The 21,529-nt window shown below is 37.5% G+C and overlaps 10 non-coding genes across 10 annotated transcripts; 5 read left to right on the top strand and 5 right to left on the bottom strand.

Annotated features, from left to right (window-relative positions):
* Window positions 1-455: 455 nt before the first annotated feature.
* Window positions 456-529, bottom strand: TRNAT-AGU (transfer RNA threonine (anticodon AGU)). The gene has a single exon. It is a non-coding gene; the product is annotated as a tRNA-Thr (tRNA).
* Window positions 530-652: 123 nt separating this feature from the next.
* Window positions 653-734, top strand: TRNAS-UGA (transfer RNA serine (anticodon UGA)). The gene has a single exon. It is a non-coding gene; the product is annotated as a tRNA-Ser (tRNA).
* An 8,768-nt stretch (window positions 735-9,502) lies between these two features.
* Window positions 9,503-9,576, bottom strand: TRNAT-AGU (transfer RNA threonine (anticodon AGU)). Its single transcript has one exon. It is a non-coding gene; the product is annotated as a tRNA-Thr (tRNA).
* A 123-nt stretch (window positions 9,577-9,699) lies between these two features.
* Window positions 9,700-9,781, top strand: TRNAS-UGA (transfer RNA serine (anticodon UGA)). Its single transcript has one exon. It is a non-coding gene; the product is annotated as a tRNA-Ser (tRNA).
* Window positions 9,782-16,196: 6,415 nt separating this feature from the next.
* On the top strand, window positions 16,197-16,278 carry TRNAS-UGA (transfer RNA serine (anticodon UGA)). The gene has a single exon. It is a non-coding gene; the product is annotated as a tRNA-Ser (tRNA).
* A 1,278-nt stretch (window positions 16,279-17,556) lies between these two features.
* On the bottom strand, window positions 17,557-17,630 carry TRNAT-AGU (transfer RNA threonine (anticodon AGU)). The gene has a single exon. It is a non-coding gene; the product is annotated as a tRNA-Thr (tRNA).
* Window positions 17,631-19,116: 1,486 nt separating this feature from the next.
* Window positions 19,117-19,190, bottom strand: TRNAT-AGU (transfer RNA threonine (anticodon AGU)). The gene has a single exon. It is a non-coding gene; the product is annotated as a tRNA-Thr (tRNA).
* Window positions 19,191-19,313: 123 nt separating this feature from the next.
* TRNAS-UGA (transfer RNA serine (anticodon UGA)) lies at window positions 19,314-19,395 on the top strand. Its single transcript has one exon. It is a non-coding gene; the product is annotated as a tRNA-Ser (tRNA).
* A 1,283-nt stretch (window positions 19,396-20,678) lies between these two features.
* On the bottom strand, window positions 20,679-20,752 carry TRNAT-AGU (transfer RNA threonine (anticodon AGU)). Its single transcript has one exon. It is a non-coding gene; the product is annotated as a tRNA-Thr (tRNA).
* A 123-nt stretch (window positions 20,753-20,875) lies between these two features.
* TRNAS-UGA (transfer RNA serine (anticodon UGA)) lies at window positions 20,876-20,957 on the top strand. Its single transcript has one exon. It is a non-coding gene; the product is annotated as a tRNA-Ser (tRNA).
* The last annotated feature ends 572 nt before the right edge of the window (window positions 20,958-21,529 follow it).

The raw sequence follows: 21,529 nt of genomic DNA on the forward strand, positions 1-21,529 counted from the left end.
TAGGACAGCATCAGATGCTGAGAGTCAGCTCCACCTCAGGAGAATTGCTGCTGTTACCTCCCAGATGTCTAATAAAGGCTAAATTACATATTTAGAAAATGCTCATAATTTTGCAAATAATAAACATTTTTTTTACTACAAATCACCCTGTAGTTATCAGCAGCAAAGCACCAATTAGACTAGTTAGGAGTTAGGGACCTGATAAACTGGTAACAGAGTCCCTTTAAGAGCTCTTCAAAAGTTTTTCCCACAATGGATGTTAAGCTTACTGGTCTATAATTACTTTGTATTGAACTTACTACTTATAGAAAACTCAATGACATTCATGGGGTCTCTGTCACCAATGAAAAACCCGATAGATTTTTAATTGCCTATAAAGAATTTGATTCATCATAAACTTTAGTTATGTAAACTTAAATAATAAACAAGTGAATAAACTAAAGCAACAAATAGCAAGGCACTGCTGAGATTTGAACTCAGGATCTCCTGTTTACTAGACAGGCGCTTTAACCAACTAAGCCACAGCACCAAAGCACTTTTCTTCTCACGGTGTCCTACCACACAGCTCAGTTCAGAGCAAAAGACTGATCTCATATTTTAGGCTAGCCCCTTAGGTGTAGTTGCCAGAAGTCTTAACAGTCAGGGTACATAAGTTGTGATGGCCGAGTGGTTAAGGCGTTGGATTTGAAATCCAATGGGGTCTCCCTGCACAGGTTCAAGTCCTGTTCACAACGTTCTATTTTAAGAAGAGAACTTCCAGAAACATAAGTTTGTCACCTATAGAAAGAGTTATTTTAATTCCATCCTCTTTATCACTGATTAATTACATTAATAATAGTGGTTCCAGCTGTGCCCCTGGCTTACAACTCTGAAAAGCGAGCAATATTTAGAGTATAAATCACTATAACTACAGCATCCCATTTGTCCAGACTTTTATTTTCCTCTTGATAAAAACAAATCAGGTTGGTTGGACAACTTCTGTCCTTAGTAAATCTCTGCTTGCTGTCAATTATAATACTATTTTCTGTCACATACTCCTGTATATAGTCCCTTAAATGGACTCTGTCACCAGTTTATCAATTCCCAATTTCCTAACTAGCCTAATAGGCGCTATGATGCTGATAACTACAGTGTGATTTGTTGTTTTTTTTAAAAAAAACGTTTATTTGCAAAGTTATGAGCATTTATTTATATATACTAATGTAGCTCTAATAGCCAAATAGGAGATGACTCCTTTTTACTCTGGATAGAGATTTGAGAGAGAAAAGCACGGCGCCACATAGTGTGAGTAAGCCCAAGAAATAACAAACTTAGTTTGACAGATGGAGGCTTACCACAGGTGAAAATGTCAGGAGCGGGTAAAAGGTAGATAAGTGATGGATGAGTGCTGCTGCCGAGATCCCAGCCGGTCAATCTTTGAAGGACCACCGCAATGTGAATGAGTAATTTGTTTGAAAAAACGGGACCCCATACGGCGCTGCTACTCAGGAACGAATGCAGTAGTAGTTTAGAATTGATACTTTATTGTAGGCTACGCGTTTCAATGCCGCACCGGCATCTTCCTCAGGCCACAAACATTTTAGTCTGAACAACAGCCCTTAAATACACCACGCGGGAGAAAAAAACCGCCAATGTAGACAGGGTTAAAGTGCAAGATGACGTAATCACTGTGAACAGTTCAAATATGACAGGTACACAAAGTAATCCAATAGTATATAATGCTAATTTAAACTAAAATCGGCAGAGTGGAAATAAAAATACGGTATGGGATCTTACAATAAGAAACAAAGGGGGGGGGAAATTGCAAAAACATTAATGTCCATATCAATGAATTTAAACAGTTGCTAAAACACAATAAAATATACAGAAGTTTAGCGATGTATCGTACTTGCAATATTTTGCGGTAATTCACCATTTAATTAGGATGAAAACGAATTAAAAGAAAATAAACTGAATAAGTGAAAATCATAAAAACTGCTATTGAACCCATATAACTGGGAACTCAACTGGACGTAGAAACCATAAAAATAGTGTATATTTCAGTGAAAAAACAACAATCAACCATTAAGTTGATCTGAATGTCATTTATATTTTTATTTCTAGTAATTAACCTATGGAATAAAATAAGAACATTCCATCATATAAAGATGTAGGGGTCGAGTAATTAATTTGGATGAAAGGGAGGGCTATTTTGGACAATCTGAAATATGATTAAAGATAAAAGTTTAAAAGCTCAAGAAAAATACAGAAGTATATGCTGTATCAAAACAGCGATATTTTGCGGTAATTCAACAATTACTTGCAATCAAAACGAATTTGTAAAAAAATTGATTCAGGAGGAGAAAAAGATTAAATTTACTATAAACCCGTGGCAGCCAGACCCCAGAATAATCAGGGAAATCACTATTAATAGAACCACTGCTCATCCTTCACGATGATAATCATAGTACCAACAGCGATTAACCTGTGTAGTAAAATATGGAAAATTCACTACAGATACTACCAAAAAAATCTATATATATAAGTATTAAGTACACATATATAAGTTAGAGGTGAGTCCTATCTGCTAAAAAAACACAAATGTAAATGTGATAAAAAGGAGCATTAATCAAGATTAGTTTCCGAAATGTCATTCAAACCGTTTGGATGTAGGGTCAATAATTTAAATATCCAAAAATTTTCTCGTTGCTTGAGTTTTTGGAACCGGTTGGGAACGTCACAAGGAATTTGCTCAATAGGCGTGATGATAATTCTATTAAACTGGCAGTTATGGGATGAAGCACAGTGTCTCGAAACACTGTGTTTTAAAAACCCCTTAAGGACGTTATATCTATGTTTGTTGATCCTGCTTCTCAAACATTGGATAGTCCTCCCAATGTACTGTAAGTGGCACGAACACTCAAGGAGGTAAATTACAAAATTACTACCACAATTAAGGAAAGCCTTAATTGGGAAAATTTCTTTGGTTGTATTGGAACAGAAGGTCAATTTTTTGTGTGAGATATTATTACAACACAGACAACGTACTTGGCTGCACTTATAGGATCCATTCAAAACTGGTAAAACTCTGGGAATAGAAGGTTTAAGATTGTTAATACGACTAGGGGCCAATATATTCTTCAAATTAGCTGACCGTCTAAAGGTGATATTTGGTTTGTCAGGTAGAGAATTTTTGAGGAAAGGATCATTTCTCAAGATATGCCAATGTCTGGACAAAATAGATCTCACCAATTTATGTCCACTATTGTATGATGTAATAAAATTATTTGTAAACTTAATCTTGTTGGTATTAGTTTTTCCATTTTTATTAGTGCAATCGGTAGTATCCTCTGTCTTTTTCGTTTGGCTAACACAGGCCTTTTGGGTCAATTCTGCGGCTTTTGAACGTGCACCTTCAATAAGTTGTCTAGGGAAATTTTTCTCCTTAAATCTACTTTCCAAAACCTCACATTCCCTTACAAAATTAATTTCAGACGAGCAATTCTTCCTCACTCTCCTAAATTGGCCAAAGGGTACATTTTTAATCCACGGGGGGTAGTGGGCACTTCTGAAATCGATGTAGCTATTAACATCAACGTTTTTGAAGTGTGTTCTGGTATTAAAATTCCTGTTAATGTCATCAAAATCAATAGTTAAATCTAGAAAGTCAATACATGTACTGGAGAAAGTATAAGTGAAAGTTATTCCAAAGTCGTTCCTATTTAATGTTTCCATGAAGTCAGTAGCTTCTTTTTCTTCACCTTTCCATACAATAAATAAATCGTCTATAAAACGTCTGTAGAGTAAAATTTGTTCCTTAAAATTATGGCCATTAAAAATGTGTTTATCCTCAAACTCGCCCATATATAAGTTGGCATATGCCGGAGCGAATCTGGAGCCCATGGCACAGCCCTTTATTTGATTATAAAAATTATTTCCAAAGCTAAACACATTGTGCTTAAGGATGTATTCCACACAGTTCGTTAAAAATAGAATTTGTGCAGTTGGAATTTTGGGATTCGAAGCTAAGACCGATTCAATCACTTCAAGGCCTCTGTCATGGGGAATATTGCTATATAGGGCTGTGACGTCGGCTGTTAAGAAACACACTTTGGATAAGGGGGGTACAGTCAAAAGATTTTGTAAGTCATTAATAAGTTGAGTGGAATCCCTCAAATAAGAGGGTAGTTGTAATACAAATGGCTGTAGATGTAGATCTATATAGTGTGACAAATTACTGGTAAGGGATCCAATGCCAGAAATGATAGGACGGCCAGGAGGATTATTCATACATTTATGTATTTTTGGTAAGTGATATATAAATGGTAAACTAGGACATGGCATATTAAGGAAATTCTTTTCTTTTTTGGTCAGTAAACCCTCTGAAAAAGCTGCGTCTATGAAGGTTCTATATTCATCTATATATGAGGAAAGAGGATTAGCCACCAATCTTAAATAAAATGAACTGTCTGATAAAATTCTGGAGGTCTCCCTAAGATAATCACACCTGTTCTGTATAACGATGCCCCCTCCTTTATCTGCGGAGCGGATCACAATCTCCTTATTATTCCGTAGGGATTTGATAGCTTTTCTCTCTTTACTGGATAAATTGTCTGGCATGAATTGAGGTTTATCAAGCAACCGAAACTCATTTCCAACGAGTGTGGAGAAGATTTCCAGGAACGGACCTTGATGATGTATTGGATAAAAATTGGATTTGGGATGTACATCCACACTTAGAGCCAATTGGCTAGACATCCTCTCAACTGAGTCATTTTTAGGAGGAGCTAATGAGGAATCATCGGCCATGGAAAAATGTCTGGATAGGGTCAGCTTCCTGACAAACCTATTGAGGTCCATGAAGAGTTCAAAGGTGTCGGGAGGGGCTACTGGGCAAAAGGAAAGCCCTTTTCCCAATAAACTGGTTTCCCAAATATTCAATTTGTAGGTGGACAAGTTAAAAAGTTTCACTGTGTGTTCCTTTGTTTTTTGGACTGCAAGTGGATTAGTGACAGATTTACGGCTCCTTCCACCCCTCTTTCCTCTGTATCTTTGTCTGCTTCTAATTTTCTTTTTGTTGAAATTTTTTGAATGGTGGGAAAAAAACTGGTTATTGTCTGAATTTTGGGACTCGTAATGTACGGTACCAAGCAGTCCTTGCTTTTTAATGTTGGGGTTATTGGAGGCATAGTTAATTGGGACGGGAGCCCTAAAAAAGAAACAGCGGGAAGTGTGTTGTCCATACATATGGAGGGATGGTCAGAGGGAACGCCTAATGGTTTTTGAATTGATATATTCTGTCGGTCATCACAAAATGAATCATCAGAAATGAGGGATGACTCCACATCATGTACTGACAGGTCAAATTGTTCGTTAGAATTGTTATGCACAGACAATTGCATCAATGATGAATTACTATCCTGATCTAAAGTGTAGACTGAGTCATTGTGATGGGGAGACGGGGGGCATTTAAGGGAAGAAACACCGGTCTTTATATTGTAACGCAATAGTTCCGTCTCAAGATCTGTGGACTTGAAGGCGTTAATGGGTATGCTTGATAGTCGGTGATCGGATGGACACATAATGCCACCAGAACTAGTAGACCGAGAGCATGTGGATGGATTCTTATTCTCAGTGATGATACCATTAGCATTGCTGGGGCAAGTAGTAGAACCAGTCATATTAAAATTACGTTGAGGATTTTTGATCCCTAAGTGTGGGATTTCATTACTTCTATATTTCGGGTTATTTCTAGAAGACCTCACAAAAGTAGGAGACGAATATTGAAGTACATCTGTGGTAAATGCAACTCTGTTAGGAGGAATATTTTTTGATAGTGGTGGTTGCCTGAGTACTGTAGTGGGTGGGGAGATTGGTGGTTTGCACCCCACTCTCCAATCCCCGAGTTGATTAAGGGAATAATCGCATCGGTCTCTTTTCAATTTATTGGCTTTTTTTGCTACTAGTTCGTTCTCAAACCGAACTAAACGATTGTTGGTAGAGATCTCTAATTTAGACCCCTACATCTTTATATGATGGAATGTTCTTATTTTATTCCATAGGTTAATTACTAGAAATAAAAATATAAATGACATTCAGATCAACTTAATGGTTGATTGTTGTTTTTTCACTGAAATATACACTATTTTTATGGTTTCTACGTCCAGTTGAGTTCCCAGTTATATGGGTTCAATAGCAGTTTTTATGATTTTCACTTATTCAGTTTATTTTCTTTTAATTCGTTTTCATCCTAATTAAATGGTGAATTACCGCGAAATATTGCAAGTACGATACATCGCTAAACTTCTGTATATTTTATTGTGTTTTAGCAACTGTTTAAATTCATTGATATGGGCATTAATGTTTTTGCAATTTCCCCCCCCCCCCCTTTGTTTCTTATTGTAAGATCCCATACCGTATTTTTATTTCCACTCTGCCGATTTTAGTTTAAATTAGCATTATATACTATTGGATTACTTTGTGTACCTGTCATATTTGAACTGTTCACAGTGATTACGTCATCTTGCACTTTAACCCTGTCTACATTGGCGGTTTTTTTCTCCCGCGTGGTGTATTTAAGGGCTGTTGTTCAGACTAAAATGTTTGTGGCCTGAGGAAGATGCCGGTGCGGCATTGAAACGCGTAGCCTACAATAAAGTATCAATTCTAAACTACTACTGCATTCGTTCCTGAGTAGCAGCGCCGTATGGGGTCCCGTTTTTTCAAACAAATTACTCATCCTTTTTACTCTGGGCAGCTAATGTTTTCTGTATGACGCTGTCCAATCAGCATACAACTTCTCCCCCTTCCCTGTCCAGCAACACAGTGTGATCATATAGTACACTGCGTCCATTCCCGACTGTGTTTTCAACAGGTGATATCTTCGGTTCTGTCACAGCTAGAACTGTGACTTTGGTGTCATATGAAAGAGTAGAATCCAGTCTTTCAAATGCCACCAAATCTGCTTTTTTAGGTGGCCCACAGCCCGAGATATGGCTGTTTGAATTGATCCTCCTTCCCTGTAGCTTGAGTTTCACAATGTGTGTGAAGCAACTTCATGCTGATAGGACAGCATCAGATGCTGAGTTCAGAGCAAAAGACTGATCTCATATTTTAGGCTAGCCCCTTAGGTGTAGTTGCCAGAAGTCTTAACAGTCAGGGTACATAAGTTGTGATGGCTGAGTGGTTAAGGCGTTGGATTTGAAATCCAATGGGGTCTCCCTGCACAGTCCTGTTCACAACGTTCTATTTTAAGAAGAGAACTTCCAGAAACATATTAAAGTTTGTCACCTATAGAAAGAGTTTTAATTCCATCCTCTTTATCACTGATTAATTACATTAATAATAGTGGTTCCAGCTGTGCCCCTGGCTTACAACTCTGAAAAGCGAGCAATATTTAGAGTATAAATCACTATAACTACAGCATCCCATTTGTCCAGACTTTTATTTTCCTCTTGATAAAAACAAATCAGGTTGGTTGGACAACTTCTGTCCTTAGTAAATCTCTGCTTGCTGTCAATTATAATACTATTTTCTGTCACATACTCCTGTATATAGTCCCTTAAATGGACTCTGTCACCAGTTTATCAATTCCCAATTTCCTAACTAGCCTAATAGGCGCTATGATGCTGATAACTACAGTGTGATTTGTTGTTTTTTTTTAAAAAACGTTTATTTGCAAAGTTATGAGCATTTATTTATATATACTAATGTAGCTCTAATAGCCAAATAGGAGATGACTCCTTTTTACTCTGGGCAGCTAATGTTTTCTGTATGACGCTGTCCAATCAGCATACAACTTCTCCCCCTTCCCTGTCCAGCAACACAGTGTGATCATATAGTACACTGCGTCCATTCCCGACTGTGTTTTCAACAGGTGATATCTTCGGTTCTGTCACAGCTAGAACTGTGACTTTGGTGTCATATGAAAGAGTAGAATCCAGTCTTTCAAATGCCACCAAATCTGCTTTTTTAGGTGGCCCACAGCCCGAGATATGGCTGTTTGAATTGATCCTCCTTCCCTGTAGCTTGAGTTTCACAATGTGTGTGAAGCAACTTCATGCTGATAGGACAGCATCAGATGCTGAGTTCAGAGCAAAAGACTGATCTCATATTTTAGGCTAGCCCCTTAGGTGTAGTTGCCAGAAGTCTTAACAGTCAGGGTACATAAGTTGTGATGGCTGAGTGGTTAAGGCGTTGGATTTGAAATCCAATGGGGTCTCCCTGCACAGTCCTGTTCACAACGTTCTATTTTAAGAAGAGAACTTCCAGAAACATATTAAAGTTTGTCACCTATAGAAAGAGTTTTAATTCCATCCTCTTTATCACTGATTAATTACATTAATAATAGTGGTTCCAGCTGTGCCCCTGGCTTACAACTCTGAAAAGCGAGCAATATTTAGAGTATAAATCACTATAACTACAGCATCCCATTTGTCCAGACTTTTATTTTCCTCTTGATAAAAACAAATCAGGTTGGTTGGACAACTTCTGTCCTTAGTAAATCTCTGCTTGCTGTCAATTATAATACTATTTTCTGTCACATACTCCTGTATATAGTCCCTTAAATGGACTCTGTCACCAGTTTATCAATTCCCAATTTCCTAACTAGCCTAATAGGCGCTATGATGCTGATAACTACAGTGTGATTTGTTGTTTTTTTTTAAAAAACGTTTATTTGCAAAGTTATGAGCATTTATTTATATATACTAATGTAGCTCTAATAGCCAAATAGGAGATGACTCCTTTTTACTCTGGGCAGCTAATGTTTTCTGTATGACGCTGTCCAATCAGCATACAACTTCTCCCCCTTCCCTGTCCAGCAACACAGTGTGATCATATAGTACACTGCGTCCATTCCCGACTGTGTTTTCAACAGGTGATATCTTCGGTTCTGTCACAGCTAGAACTGTGACTTTGGTGTCATATGAAAGAGTAGAATCCAGTCTTTCAAATGCCACCAAATCTGCTTTTTTAGGTGGCCCACAGCCCGAGATATGGCTGTTTGAATTGATCCTCCTTCCCTGTAGCTTGAGTTTCACAATGTGTGTGAAGCAACTTCATGCTGATAGGACAGCATCAGATGCTGAGAGTCAGCTCCACCTCAGGAGAATTGCTGCTGTTACCTCCCAGATGTCTAATAAAGGCTAAATTACATATTTAGAAAATGCTCATAATTTTGCAAATAATAAACATTTTTTTTACTACAAATCACCCTGTAGTTATCAGCAGCAAAGCACCAATTAGACTAGTTAGGAGTTAGGGACCTGATAAACTGGTAACAGAGTCCCTTTAAGAGCTCTTCAAAAGTTTTTCCCACAATGGATGTTAAGCTTACTGGTCTATAATTACTTTGTATTGAACTTACTACTTATAGAAAACTCAATGACATTCATGGGGTCTCTGTCACCAATGAAAAACCCGATAGATTTTTAATTGCCTATAAAGAATTTGATTCATCATATACTTTAGTTATGTAAACTTAAATAATAAACAAGTGAATAAACTAAAGCAACAAATAGCAAGGCACTGCTGAGATTTGAACTCAGGATCTCCTGTTTACTAGACAGGCGCTTTAACCAACTAAGCCACAGCACCAAAGCACTTTTCTTCTCACGGTGTCCTACCACACAGCTCAGTTCAGAGCAAAAGACTGATCTCATATTTTAGGCTAGCCCCTTAGGTGTAGTTGCCAGAAGTCTTAACAGTCAGGGTACATAAGTTGTGATGGCCGAGTGGTTAAGGCGTTGGATTTGAAATCCAATGGGGTCTCCCTGCACAGGTTCAAGTCCTGTTCACAACGTTCTCTTTTAAGAAGAGAACTTCCAGAAACATATTAAAGTTTGTCACCTATAGAAAGAGTTATTTTAATTCCATCCTCTTTATCACTGATTAATTACATTAATAATAGTGGTTCCAGCTGTGCCCCTGGCTTACAACTCTGAAAAGCGAGCAATATTTAGAGTATAAATCACTATAACTACAGCATCCCATTTGTCCAGACTTTTATTTTCCTCTTGATAAAAACAAATCAGGTTGGTTGGACAACTTCTGTCCTTAGTAAATCTCTGCTTGCTGTCAATTATAATACTATTTTCTGTCACATACTCCTGTATATAGTCCCTTAAATGGACTCTGTCACCAGTTTATCAATTCCCAATTTCCTAACTAGCCTAATAGGCGCTATGATGCTGATAACTACAGTGTGATTTGTTGTTTTTTTTAAAAAAACCGTTTATTTGCAAAGTTATGAGCATTTATTTATATATACTAATGTAGCTCTAATAGCCAAATAGGAGATGACTCCTTTTTACTCTGGATAGAGATTTGAGAGAGAAAAGCACGGCGCCACATAGTGTGAGTAAGCCCAAGAAATAACAAACTTAGTTTGACAGATGGAGGCTTACCACAGGTGAAAATGTCAGGAGCGGGTAAAAGGTAGATAAGTGATGGATGAGTGCTGCTGCCGAGATCCCAGCCGGTCAATCTTTGAAGGACCACCGCAATGTGAATGAGTAATTTGTTTGAAAAAACGGGACCCCATACGGCGCTGCTACTCAGGAACGAATGCAGTAGTAGTTTAGAATTGATACTTTATTGTAGGCTACGCGTTTCAATGCCGCACCGGCATCTTCCTCAGGCCACAAACATTTTAGTCTGAACAACAGCCCTTAAATACACCACGCGGGAGAAAAAAACCGCCAATGTAGACAGGGTTAAAGTGCAAGATGACGTAATCACTGTGAACAGTTCAAATATGACAGGTACACAAAGTAATCCAATAGTATATAATGCTAATTTAAACTAAAATCGGCAGAGTGGAAATAAAAATACGGTATGGGATCTTACAATAAGAAACAAAGGGGGGGGGGAAATTGCAAAAACATTAATGTCCATATCAATGAATTTAAACAGTTGCTAAAACACAATAAAATATACAGAAGTTTAGCGATGTATCGTACTTGCAATATTTCGCGGTAATTCACCATTTAATTAGGATGAAAACGAATTAAAAGAAAATAAACTGAATAAGTGAAAATCATAAAAACTGCTATTGAACCCATATAACTGGGAACTCAACTGGACGTAGAAACCATAAAAATAGTGTATATTTCAGTGAAAAAACAACAATCAACCATTAAGTTGATCTGAATGTCATTTATATTTTTATTTCTAGTAATTAACCTATGGAATAAAATAAGAACATTCCATCATATAAAGATGTAGGGGTCGAGTAATTAATTTGGATGAAAGGGAGGGCTATTTTGGACAATCTGAAATATGATTAAAGATAAAAGTTTAAAAGCTCAAGAAAAATACAGAAGTATATGCTGTATCAAAACAGCGATATTTTGCGGTAATTCAACAATTACTTGCAATCAAAACGAATTTGTAAAAAAATGGATTCAGGAGGAGAAAAAGATTAAATTTACTATAAACCTGTGGCAGCCAGACCCCAGAATAATCAGGGAAATCACTATTAATAGAACCACTGCTCATCCTTCACGATGATAATCATAGTACCAACAGCGATTAACCTGTGTAGTAAAATATGGAAAATTCACTACAGATACTACCAAAAAAATCTATATATATAAGTATTAAGTACACATATATAAGTTAGAGGTGAGTCCTATCTGCTAAAAAAACACAAATGTAAATGTGATAAAAAGGAGCATTAATCAAGATTAGTTTCCGAAATGTCATTCAAACCGTTTGGATGTAGGGTCAATAATTTAAATATCCAAAAATTTTCTCGTTGCTTGAGTTTTTGGAACCGGTTGGGAACGTCACAAGGAATTTGCTCAATAGGCGTAATGATAATTCTATTAAACTGGCAGTTATGGGATGAAGCACAGTGTCTCGAAACACTGTGTTTTAAAAACCCCTTAAGGACGTTATATCTATGTTTGTTGATCCTGCTTCTCAAACATTGGATAGTCCTCCCAATGTACTGTAAGTGGCACGAACACTCAAGGAGGTAAATTACAAAATTACTACCACAATTAAGGAAAGCCTTAATTGGGAAAATTTCTTTGGTTGTATTGGAACAGAAGGTCAATTTTTGGTGTGAGATATTATTACAACACAGACAACGTACTTGGCTGCACTTATAGGATCCATTCAAAACTGGTAAAACTCTGGGAATAGAAGGTTTAAGATTGTTAATACGACTAGGGGCCAATATATTCTTCAAATTAGCTGACCGTCTAAAGGTGATATTTGGTTTGTCAGGTAGAGAATTTTTGAGGAAAGGATCATTTCTCAAGATATGCCAATGTCTGGACAAAATAGATCTCACCAATTTATGTCCACTATTGTATGATGTAATAAAATTATTTGTAAACTTAATCTTGTTGGTATTAGTTTTTCCATTTTTATTAGTGCAATCGGTAGTATCCTCTGTCTTTTTCGTTTGGCTAACACAGGCCTTTTGGGTCAATTCTGCGGCTTTTGAACGTGCACCTTCAATAAGTTGTCTAGGGAAATTTTTCTCCTTAAATCTACTTTCCAAAACCTCACATTCCCTTACAAAATTAATTTCAGACGAGCAATTCTTCCTCACTCTCCTAAATTGGCCAAAGGGTACATTTTTAATCCACGGGGGGTAGTGGGCACTTCTGAAATCGATGTAGCTATTAACATCAACGTTTTTGAAGTGTGTTCTGGTATTAAAATTCCTGTTAATGTCATCAAAATCAATAGTTAAATCTAGAAAGTCAATACATGTACTGGAGAAAGTATAAGTGAAAGTTATTCCAAAGTCGTTCCTATTTAATGTTTCCATGAAGTCAGTAGCTTCTTTTTCTTCACCTTTCCATACAATAAATAAATCGTCTATAAAACGTCTGTAGAGTAAAATTTGTTCCTTAAAATTATGGCCATTAAAAATGTGTTTATCCTCAAACTCGCCCATATATAAGTTGGCATATGCCGGAGCGAATCTGGAGCCCATGGCACAGCCCTTTATTTGATTATAAAAATTATTTCCAAAGCTAAACACATTGTGCTTAAGGATGTATTCCACACAGTTCGTTAAAAATAGAATTTGTGCAGTTGGAATTTTGGGATTCGAAGCTAAGACCGATTCAATCACTTCAAGGCCTCTGTCATGGGGAATATTGCTATATAGGGCTGTGACGTCGGCTGTTAAGAAACACACTTTGGATAAGGGGGGTACAGTCAAAAGATTTTGTAAGTCATTAATAAGTTGAGTGGAATCCCTCAAATAAGAGGGTAGTTGTAATACAAATGGCTGTAGATGTAGATCTATATAGTGTGACAAATTACTGGTAAGGGATCCAATGCCAGAAATGATAGGACGGCCAGGAGGATTATTCATACATTTATGTATTTTTGGTAAGTGATATATAAATGGTAAACTAGGACATGGCATATTAAGGAAATTCTTTTCTTTTTTGGTCAGTAAACCCTCTGAAAAAGCTGCGTCTATGAAGGTTCTATATTCATCTATATATGAGGAAAGAGGATTAGCCACCAATCTTAAATAAAATGAACTGTCTGATAAAATTCTGGAGGTCTCCCTAAGATAATCACACCTGTTCTGTATAACGATGCCCCCTCCTTTATCTGCGGAGCGGATCACAATCTCCTTATTATTCCGTAGGGATTTGATAGCTTTTCTCTCTTTACTGGATAAATTGTCTGGCATGAATTGAGGTTTATCAAGCAACCGAAACTCATTTCCAACGAGTGTGGAGAAGATTTCCAGGAACGGACCTTGATGATGTATTGGATAAAAATTGGATTTGGGATGTACATCCACACTTAGAGCCAATTGGCTAGACATCCTCTCAACTGAGTCATTTTTAGGAGGAGCTAATGAGGAATCATCGGCCATGGAAAAATGTCTGGATAGGGTCAGCTTCCTGACAAACCTATTGAGGTCCATGAAGAGTTCAAAGGTGTCGGGAGGGGCTACTGGGCAAAAGGAAAGCCCTTTTCCCAATAAACTGGTTTCCCAAATATTCAATTTGTAGGTGGACAAGTTAAAAAGTTTCACTGTGTGTTCCTTTGTTTTTTGGACTGCAAGTGGATTAGTGACAGATTTACGGCTCCTTCCACCCCTCTTTCCTCTGTATCTTTGTCTGCTTCTAATTTTCTTTTTGTTGAAATTTTTTGAATGGTGGGAAAAAAACTGGTTATTGTCTGAATTTTGGGACTCGTAATGTACGGTACCAAGCAGTCCTTGCTTTTTAATGTTGGGGTTATTGGAGGCATAGTTAATTGGGACGGGAGCCCTAAAAAAGAAACAGCGGGAAGTGTGTTGTCCATACATATGGAGGGATGGTCAGAGGGAACGCCTAATGGTTTTTGAATTGATATATTCTGTCGGTCATCACAAAATGAATCATCAGAAATGAGGGATGACTCCACATCATGTACTGACAGGTCAAATTGTTCGTTAGAATTGTTATGCACAGACAATTGCATCAATGATGAATTACTATCCTGATCTAAAGTGTAGACTGAGTCATTGTGATGGGGAGACGGGGGGCATTTAAGGGAAGAAACACCGGTCTTTATATTGTAACGCAATAGTTCCGTCTCAAGATCTGTGGACTTGAAGGCGTTAATGGGTATGCTTGATAGTCGGTGATCGGATGGACACATAATGCCACCAGAACTAGTAGACCGAGAGCATGTGGATGGATTCTTATTCTCAGTGATGATACCATTAGCATTGCTGGGGCAAGTAGTAGAACCAGTCATATTAAAATTACGTTGAGGATTTTTGATCCCTAAGTGTGGGATTTCATTACTTCTATATTTCGGGTTATTTCTAGAAGACCTCACAAAAGTAGGAGACGAATATTGAAGTACATCTGTGGTAAATGCAACTCTGTTAGGAGGAATATTTTTTGATAGTGGTGGTTGCCTGAGTACTGTAGTGGGTGGGGAGATTGGTGGTTTGCACCCCACTCTCCAATCCCCGAGTTGATTAAGGGAATAATCGCCTCGGTCTCTTTTCAATTTATTGGCTTTTTTTGCTACTAGTTCGTTCTCAAACCGAACTAAACGATTGTTGGTAGAGATCTCTAATTTAGACCCCTACATCTTTATATGATGGAATGTTCTTATTTTATTCCATAGGTTAATTACTAGAAATAAAAATATAAATGACATTCAGATCAACTTAATGGTTGATTGTTGTTTTTTCACTGAAATATACACTATTTTTATGGTTTCTACGTCCAGTTGAGTTCCCAGTTATATGGGTTCAATAGCAGTTTTTATGATTTTCACTTATTCAGTTTATTTTCTTTTAATTCGTTTTCATCCTAATTAAATGGTGAATTACCGCAAAATATTGCAAGTACGATACATCGCTAAACTTCTGTATATTTTATTGTGTTTTAGCAACTGTTTAAATTCATTGATATGGACATTAATGTTTTTGCAATTTCCCCCCCCCCTTTGTTTCTTATTGTAAGATCCCATACCGTATTTTTATTTCCACTCTGCCGATTTTAGTTTAAATTAGCATTATATACTATTGGATTACTTTGTGTACCTGTCATATTTGAACTGTTCACAGTGATTACGTCATCTTGCACTTTAACCCTGTCTACATTGGCGGTTTTTTTCTCCCGCGTGGTGTATTTAAGGGCTGTTGTTCAGACTAAAATGTTTGTGGCCTGAGGAAGATGCCGGTGCGGCATTGAAACGCGTAGCCTACAATAAAGTATCAATTCTAAACTACTACTGCATTCGTTCCTGAGTAGCAGCGCCGTATGGGGTCCCGTTTTTTCAAACAAATTACTCATCCTTTTTACTCTGGGCAGCTAATGTTTTCTGTATGACGCTGTCCAATCAGCATACAACTTCTCCCCCTTCCCTGTCCAGCAACACAGTGTGATCATATAGTACACTGCGTCCATTCCCGACTGTGTTTTCAACAGGTGATATCTTCGGTTCTGTCACAGCTAGAACTGTGATTTTGGTGTCATATGAAAGAGTAGAATCCAGTCTTTCAAATGCCACCAAATCTGCTTTTTTAGGTGGCCCACGGCCCGAGATATGGCTGTTTGAATTGATCCTCCTTCCCTGTAGCTTGAGTTTCACAATGTGTGTGAAGCAACTTCATGCTGATAGGACAGCATCAGATGCTGAGTTCAGAGCAAAAGACTGATCTCATATTTTAGGCTAGCCCCTTAGGTGTAGTTGCCAGAAGTCTTAACAGTCAGGGTACATAAGTTGTGATGGCTGAGTGGTTAAGGCGTTGGATTTGAAATCCAATGGGGTCTCCCTGCACAGGTTCAAGTCCTGTTCACAACGTTCTATTTTAAGAAGAGAACTTCCAGAAACATATTAAAGTTTGTCACCTATAGAAAGAGTTTTAATTCCATCCTCTTTATCACTGATTAATTACATTAATAATAGTGGTTCCAGCTGTGCCCCTGGCTTACAACTCTGAAAAGCGAGCAATATTTAGAGTATAAATCACTATAACTACAGCATCCCATTTGTCCAGACTTTTATTTTCCTCTTGATAAAAACAAATCAGGTTGGTTGGACAACTTCTGTCCTTAGTAAATCTCTGCTTGCTGTCAATTATAATACTATTTTCTGTCACATACTCCTGTATATAGTCCCTTAAATGGACTCTGTCACCAGTTTATCAATTCCCAATTTCCTAACTAGCCTAATAGGCGCTATGATGCTGATAACTACAGTGTGATTTGTTGTTTTTTTTTAAAAAACGTTTATTTGCAAAGTTATGAGCATTTATTTATATATACTAATGTAGCTCTAATAGCCAAATAGGAGATGACTCCTTTTTACTCTGGGCAGCTAATGTTTTCTGTATGACGCTGTCCAATCAGCATACAACTTCTCCCCCTTCCCTGTCCAGCAACACAGTGTGATCATATAGTACACTGCGTCCATTCCTGACTGTGTTTTCAACAGGTGATATCTTCGGTTCTGTCACAGCTAGAACTGTGACTTTGGTGTCATATGAAAGAGTAGAATCCAGTCTTTCAAATGCCACCAAATCTGCTTTTTTAGGTGGCCCACAGCCCGAGATATGGCTGTTTGAATTGATCCTCCTTCCCTGTAGCTTGAGTTTCACAATGTGTGTGAAGCAACTTCATGCTGATAGGACAGCATCAGATGCTGAGAGTCAGCTCCACCTCAGGAGAATTGCTGCTGTTACCTCCCAGATGTCTAATAAAGGCTAAATTACATATTTAGAAAATGCTCATAATTTTGCAAATAATAAACATTTTTTTTACTACAAATCACCCTGTAGTTATCAGCAGCAAAGCACCAATTAGACTAGTTAGGAGTTAGGGACCTGATAAACTGGTAACAGAGTCCCTTTAAGAGCTCTTCAAAAGTTTTTCCCACAATGGATGTTAAGCTTACTGGTCTATAATTACTTTGTATTGAACTTACTACTTATAGAAAACTCAATGACATTCATGGGGTCTCTGTCACCAATGAAAAACCCGATAGATTTTTAATTGCCTATAAAGAATTTGATTCATCATATACTTTAGTTATGTAAACTTAAATAATAAACAAGTGAATAAACTAAAGCAACAAATAGCAAGGCACTGCTGAGATTTGAACTCAGGATCTCCTGTTTACTAGACAGGCGCTTTAACCAACTAAGCCACAGCACCAAAGAACTTTTCTTCTCACGGTGTCCTACCACACAGCTCAGTTCAGAGCAAAAGACTGATCTCATATTTTTGGCTAGCCCCTTAGGTGTAGTTGCCAGAAGTCTTAACATTCAGGGTACATAAGTTGTGATGGCCGAGTGGTTAAGGCGTTGGATTTGAAATCCAATGGGGTCCCCCTGCACAGATTCAAGTCCTGTTCACAACGTTCTATTTTAAGAAGAGAACTTCCAGAAACATATTAAAGTTTGTCACCTATAGAAAGAGTTATTTTAATTCCATACTCTTTATCACTGATTAATTACATTAATAATAGTGGTTCCAGCTGTGCCCCTGGCTTACAACTCTGAAAAGCGAGCAATATTTAGAGTATAAATCACTATAACTACAGCATCCCATTTGTCCAGACTTTTATTTTCCTCTTGATAAAAACAAATCAGGTTGGTTGGACAACTTCTGTCCTTAGTAAATCTCTGCTTGCTGTCAATTATAATACTATTTTCTGTCACATACTCCTGTATATAGTCCCTTAAATGGACTCTGTCACCAGTTTATCAATTCCCAATTTCCTAACTAGCCTAATAGGCGCTATGATGCTGATAACTACAGTGTGATTTGTTGTTTTTTTTAAAAAAACGTTTATTTGCAAAGTTATGAGCATTTATTTATATATACTAATGTAGCTCTAATAGCCAAATAGGAGATGACTCCTTTTTACTCTGGGCAGCTAATGTTTTCTGTATGACGCTGTCCAATCAGCATACAACTTCTCCCCCTTCCCTGTCCAGCAACACAGTGTGATCATATAGTACACTGCGTCCATTCCCGACTGTGTTTTCAACAGGTGATATCTTCGGTTCTGTCACAGCTAGAACTGTGATTTTGGTGTCATATGAAAGAGTAGAATCCAGTCTTTCAAATGCCACCAAATCTGCTTTTTTAGGTGGCCCACAGCCCGAGATATGGCTGTTTGAATTGATCCTCCTTCCCTGTAGCTTGAGTTTCACAATGTGTGTGAAGCAACTTCATGCTGATAGGACAGCATCAGATGCTGAGAGTCAGCTCCACCTCAGGAGAATTGCTGCTGTTACCTCCCAGATGTCTAATAAAGGCTAAATTACATATTTAGAAAATGCTCATAATTTTGCAAATAATAAACATTTTTTTTACTACAAATCACCCTGTAGTTATCAGCAGCAAAGCACCAATTAGACTAGTTAGGAGTTAGGGACCTGATAAACTGGTAACAGAGTCCCTTTAAGAGCTCTTCAAAAGTTTTTCCCACAATGGATGTTAAGCTTACTGGTCTATAATTACTTTGTATTGAACTTACTACTTATAGAAAACTCAATGACATTCATGGGGTCTCTGTCACCAATGAAAAACCCGATAGAGTTTTAATTGCCTATAAAGAATTTGATTCATCATATACTTTAGTTATGTAAACTTAAATAATAAACAAGTGAATAAACTAAAGCAACAAATAGCAAGGCACTGCTGAGATTTGAACTCAGGATCTCCTGTTTACTAGACAGGCGCTTTAACCAACTAAGCCACAGCACCAAAGCACTTTTCTTCTCACGGTGTCCTACCACACAGCTCAGTTCAGAGCAAAAGACTGATCTCATATTTTAGGCTAGCCCCTTAGGTGTAGTTGCCAGAAGTCTTAACAGTCAGGGTATATAAGTTGTGATGGCCGAGTGGTTAAGGCGTTGGATTTGAAATCCAATGGGGTCTCCCTGCACAGGTTCAAGTCCTGTTCACAACGTTCTATTTTAAGAAGAGAACTTCCAGAAACATATTAAAGTTTGTCACCTATAGAAAGAGTTATTTTAATTCCATCCTCTTTATCACTGATTAATTACATTAATAATAGTGGTTCCAGCTGTGCCCCTGGCTTACAACTCTGAAAAGCGAGCAATATTTAGAGTATAAATCACTATAACTACAGCATCCCATTTGTCCAGACTTTTATTTTCCTCTTGATAAAAACAAATCAGGTTGGTTGGACAACTTCTGTCCTTAGTAAATCTCTGCTTGCTGTCAATTATAATACTATTTTCTGTCACATACTCCTGTATATAGTCCCTTAAATGGACTCTGTCACCAGTTTATCAATTCCCAATTTCCTAACTAGCCTAATAGGCGCTATGATGCTGATAACTACAGTGTGATTTTTTTTTTTTTTTTTTAAAAAACGTTTATTTGCAAAGTTATGAGCATTTATTTATATATACTAATGTAGCTCTAATAGCCAAATAGGAGATGACTCCTTTTTACTCTGGGCAGCTAATGTTTTCTGTATGACGCTGTCCAATCAGCATACAACTTCTCCCCCTTCCCTGTCCAGCAACACAGTGTGATCATATAGTACACTGCGTCCATTCCCGACTGTGTTTTCAACAGGTGATATCTTCGGTTCTGTCACAGCTAGAACTGTGATTTTGGTGTCATATGAAAGAGTAGAATCCAGTCTTTCAAATGCCACCAAATCTGCTTTTTTAGGTGGCCCACAGCCCGAGATATGGCTGTTTGAATTGATCCTCCTTCCCTGTAGCTTGAGTTTCACAATGTGTGTGAAGCAACTTCATGCTGATAGGACAGCATCAGATGCTGAGAGTCAGCTCCACCTCAGGAGAATTGCTGCTGTTACCTCCCAGATGTCTAATAAAGGCTAAATTACATATTTAGAAAATGCTCATAATTTTGCAAATAATAAACATTTTTTTTACTACAAATCACCCTGTAGTTATCAGCAGCAAAGCACCAATTAGACTAGTTAGGAGTTAGGGACCTGATAAACTGGTAACAGAGTCCCTTTAAGAGCTCTTCAAAAGTTTTTCCCACAATGGATGTTAAGCTTACTGGTCTATAATTACTTTGTATTGAACTTACTACTTATAGAAAACTCAATGACATTCATGGGGTCTCTGTCACCAATGAAAAACCCGATAGATTTTTAATTGCCTATAAAGAATTTGATTCATCATATACTTTAGTTATGTAAACTTAAATAATAAACAAGTGAATAAACTAAAGCAACAAATAGCAAGGCACTGCTGAGATTTGAACTCAGGATCTCCTGTTTACTAGACAGGCGCTTTAACCAACTAAGCCACAGCACCAAAGCACTTTTCTTCTCACGGTGTCCTACCACTCAGCTCAGTTCAGAGCAAAAGACTGATTTCATATTTTAGGCTAGCCCCTTAGGTGTAGTTGCCAGAAGTCTTAACAGTCAGGGTACATAAGTTGTGATGGCCGAGTGGTTAAGGCGTTGGATTTGAAATCCAATGGGGTCTCCCTGCACAGGTTCAAGTCCTGTTCACAACGTTCTATTTTAAGAAGAGAACTTCCAGAAACATATTAAAGTTTGTCACCTATAGAAAGAGTTATTTTAATTCCATCCTCTTTATCACTGATTAATTACATTAATAATAGTGGTTCCAGCTGTGCCCCTGGCTTACAACTCTGAAAAGCGAGCAATATTTAGAGTATAAATCACTATAACTACAGCATCCCATTTGTCCAGACTTTTATTTTCCTCTTGATAAAAACAAATCAGGTTGGTTGGACAACTTCTGTCCTTAGTAAATCTCTGCTTGCTGTCAATTATAATACTATTTTCTGTCACATACTCCTGTATATAGTCCCTTAAATGGACTCTGTCACCAGTTTATCAATTCCCAATTTCCTAACTAGCCTAATAGGCGCTATGATGCTGATAACTACAGTGTGATTTGTTTTGTTTTTTTTAAAAAAACGTTTATTTGCAAAGTTATGAGCATTTATTTATATATACTAATGTAGCTCTAATAGCCAAATAGGAGATGACTCCTTTTTACTCTGGGCAGCTAATGTTTTCTGTATGACGCTGTCCAATCAGCATACAACTTCTCCCCCTT

Source organism: Rhinoderma darwinii, chromosome 3, assembly GCF_050947455.1.
Source record: "Rhinoderma darwinii isolate aRhiDar2 chromosome 3, aRhiDar2.hap1, whole genome shotgun sequence".
Lineage (NCBI taxonomy): Eukaryota > Metazoa > Chordata > Amphibia > Anura > Rhinodermatidae > Rhinoderma > Rhinoderma darwinii.